General features: G+C 36.8%; 1 pseudogene; it reads left to right on the forward strand.

Moving 5' to 3' along the window:
* Positions 1-671: 671 nt before the first annotated feature.
* Positions 672-4,101, forward strand: LOC120283421 (annotated as a pseudogene).
* The last annotated feature ends 215 nt before the right edge of the window (positions 4,102-4,316 follow it).

Below are 4,316 nucleotides of genomic sequence, written 5' to 3' on the forward strand. Positions count from 1 at the left end.
TGAAAAGAGAGGTAGAGAGATGAGCATCAAGCAGGAACCAGACACGTGGATGGACTCGATTTGCCAGCAGGTCATTCCCTTCTTCACGGTTGAAAAACCAAATGCCGCCGTGCGAGAGAACTCATACTTGCTCGCATATCTTCGAGAAGACGGCTTCGCTTTTATCGGCAGGACAGAGAGGGGAAGACGACGGCAGAGGAAACTAGGGTTAGGGTTTATAGTGATGATCGATGTATTGTGAAGATTAAGCTGGGAATGGAGTTCAAATTGAGTTTTTTTGATTTTTCTTGATGATTTGTAGTGGTGTTGTGTTGATATGGTGTCAAACTGAGATTCTAAAGCTGATTGGATTCTATGATTATGTAGTTTGATTTGGTGCTAAAAGAGTTTGTTCAGTGAACGCTTGTATGGTTTTATGTAGTTCCTGAGAAATTCATTCTGGGGTGCGAGGTGATGTTTGAGGAAATGCTTTAGTGGATTGGTTGATGTTTTTGAGTGTTTCCTTTGGCCTTGAGCTTTGGTTTGTGGAACAATGATGTCCATGTTCTGATTTGTTAAGAAAGAACCAATGTCTGCTTGTAAAAGCATTTCCTTTTATTGGACATATTCCAAAATTAGCATTTTTGGATGAGTTTTTTAGTTCAATTTAGTCCAGAGGAGAGTTCAAAAATTGAATTTTTTGAATTTTTTTTTTGTGCAATATGAGTTGTGGAGATGAACCTAGAGAGGATAGAAGCGAGGGCGAGGAGATTAAGCGCTTGAAGCTGAATGAAGTTGAAGTTGCAGAGGACTCTGTTCAACAAGGGAACCAATCCTTTGAGAACCTTGGCACCAACTCTATTCCAGTGTTTGAGCTTGATAGGAAGCTCTTGATCAATCCGAGATTGCTTTTTATTGTATCAAAGATTGGAGAAGGGGCTCATGGGAAAATCTCGAGGGAAAGTAAGTGTAACTTTTAAGTAAATTTTAATCAGTTGAATAATTCTGAAAGAATATATTGTTTATGTCCTGAAACGCTACTATTTTGATTAATTAGTGGACTACTACTTGTTCTCGGATTAATTTCAAATGAAGACATTGATGCCTGATTCTTTTTAAGTTGCGTTGCATGCAAGTCCTGTTTTTCTACTTTGTTTGTCCGTGAAATTTGTATGCTACCTGTTTTTGGCTCCTTACTGATACCATGGAACGCCATCTGTATCTTTCTTCTCTGCCTGTTAAGAAATTCTGTGGGGATGCAACCCCCTTGTGTGCACACACTGTGGGGGCACAGCCTTCATTTGTATCCCATTGTTAATATTTTCTGTTGTCCCAAAAGAAATATTATATCGCCAACTGAATTCTCATGCTTCAAGTCGCATTGAGTTGGACATGTTTTACTTTTTGCTCTTTCTTATATAGATAAAACAATTCTTCTCAATTGTGCAATGAATCTCTTTATAGACCTTTGCAATCCTTCTCTTCTCCTACGGACATTTATTTTCCTGCATTTGAACATTTCACATAAAAAACAATTTTCTTTTTCAATTTATCTGTGACAATTGCATGATACCGATGATCCTCATCACAGCTTATAACCTCTCTCACCACATGCATCCATCAAGTCTTATTTAATTTATCTTGAACTGGTCTTGTCAATGTTTGGATTAGTTTTTACTCAACGTTGAAAGATTGCTTGTCTTTTGTAGATATGATGAGCAAATAGTAGCAATCAAAGTTCTTAATGGTGGCAGTACCCCAGAAGAAAAAGTCACACTAGAAAACCGTTTCATTCGTGAAGTGAATATGATGTCTAGAGTGAGACATAAGAACCTTGTCAAGGTGTGCTCTAGATTGATGTCATGTATTCTGGATGGTTATTGTGGAACATAAACCAGGAAATTATTTCGGCAGGCCTATATTATTCATCTATTATACTTGTGCTTTCTTCTGCATGGCCTTGCACCACCAATTGTAATTGAGACTTATGGACCAATTCATGTTGCAAGTTTTGTTTTAGCTTACTTATGATTAACAATTATCTTTTACACAGTTCATTGGAGCTTGTAAGGAACCGATTATGGTGATTGCTTCAGAGCTTTTACCTGGAATGTCTTTGAAAAAAATACTTGTGCAGTATTCATCCTAAACAACTGGATCTGCATGTTGCAATTGGCTATGCACTTAATATTGCTTATGCAATGGACTGCCTACATGCGAATGGAATAATTCACAGAGACTTGTAACCTGGTAAAAATCCATTCACAGTATCTAGTCATTTATTTATTTAAATTTTAGTTGAACCAGCATGTGTTTAGTTGACTTGGATTACATTGACTTTTACCAGTCTCGATTAGCAGTTGTAGTTGGTCTTATCATTTTCACCTTTAGGCTTTAGCTGAGAACCCTGCTTGTTTAAGATGGCTAGAAGGAAGGCATGACTCAGTTCACCTTTTTCTCCTCTAGCGGGTGGGGTTGTTTAAGTCTATATGTTTATTGAAACAACTCCCCTTCAGTTGATTAAGGAGGTGCTGCAGGCGCAAGCATATGATGAACAAAGGGCTACTTCTTTAATCCTTGCACACACAAGTGTGCTAGAAGTCATTTACTGATTGCAGGCATGCAAGGAAAAAATCCCAGTAAATAGTATAATATCTTAGAATGTGAAGACCTGCAAAAGTCTTATATTTATTATTTGGCTTGCGTAGAATCAACAGAAACGCATTTTTGCTTGTTGCTATCACATAATTCATAGTTTAGATTTGGACCTGATTTTACCCTTATAAATTTTTTAATGCTTTCAACAATAACAGACAATTTGCTGCTTACGGTGAACCAGAAAAATGTGAAGCTTATTGACTTTGGTCTTGCTCGAGAAGAAACTGTGACGGAGATGATGACGGCTGAAACTGGGACTTACAGATGGATGGCTCCTGAGGTACCACTATATCTTTACCTAATAGGAAACCATGTGAAGTTAGTATCTGTTGAGGTTTATAATATTAAAACTTGACTGAAACTTCGATAATGGCATACAAAATGTCCTAAATTGTGAAAATGTTCTGGTTTTGACATGAATTGAAGTTGAAACCGAAATTTTAGAACACTTACAGACAATAACAAATGTTCAGATGAGTCAATTTGATAACCTGAGAAGTTATACATCATGCTCTGAAAACAATCTTGCAGTTATACAGCACAGTAACATTGCGACGAGGTGAAAAGAAACATTACACCAACAAGGTTGATGTATACAGTTTTGGCATTGTACAGTGGGAGTTGCTGACCAACCGCATGCCATTTGAAGGCATGTCAAACTTGCAGGCTGCCTATGCTGCCGCTTTTAAGGTGACTATCATCCATCATTTGCTTTGTTTGACACTGTTTACTGTTTATTCCAGTGCATATTACAAGAAACCAAAGTCTTCATCAGGAAAACAAATAAAACACAACAGTCAAATTTTCATGCATCTTCAATCTGCATGTTCTGAAATTGATTGTATTTTTGTAGTTGCTGGCCAATTCATCAGAAAAGCTGAACATGTAGATATACTTTCTGAAAAATGGTTATTGTTTCATCAGATGCTCTGAACTAATTCTGCTTGTTTTCTCTGCTTCATATTACAAGAGTACTGATATGCTGATATTACATGTTTGTTGTTTGGAAAAAAAAAAAAAGCAAGTGAGGCCAGCCATTCCAGAGGACACACCAGAGGAGCTCACTTTCATTGTGCAGTCATGCTGGGTGGAGGACCCAAACATGAGACCAAACTTCAGCCAGATTATTCGCATGCTTAATGCATTTCTTTTCACTTTGCCGGCACCTTCACCAGAACTTGAAACTCCTCCGGCGATGGCCAACAACAGGACTGCCATCACAACCACATCATCTATGCGAAATGGCCACAAGCTTTCATTTCTGCGCCAATTATTTACTGCAAAGAGGACAGGTATTAGTAGAACATAATCCATAAAGGTCATGTATTCTCACCTTCTGTAAAATAGTAGGAAGATCATACTCTAACATACAATTGAAAGAGACAATGTGTCCATAGTTTACACATGTTTAACTTGATGTATATGGTTTTGACATGAATATGAACACACCTACTGATTGTATTTACATGGTTTTGACCAGAACTCTGATTAAATATATAGTTGATTCCAATTATTTTGTGTGTTTGTCTTTTTCTTTTAATAAGTTTGTTCAAATAATTTAATAATTTAATTTAATAGAATGTCTTCATGTTTTTTCATTAAAATATTATTGGTATGTGTCAATAATTTTTTGGTCTATTGACATTGATTCTTTTGTATATGTGTTTGTGTCTCACTCA

Source organism: Dioscorea cayenensis, chromosome 19 (genome assembly GCF_009730915.1).
Source record: "Dioscorea cayenensis subsp. rotundata cultivar TDr96_F1 chromosome 19, TDr96_F1_v2_PseudoChromosome.rev07_lg8_w22 25.fasta, whole genome shotgun sequence".
NCBI classification, from domain to species: Eukaryota; Viridiplantae; Streptophyta; class Magnoliopsida; order Dioscoreales; family Dioscoreaceae; genus Dioscorea; species Dioscorea cayenensis.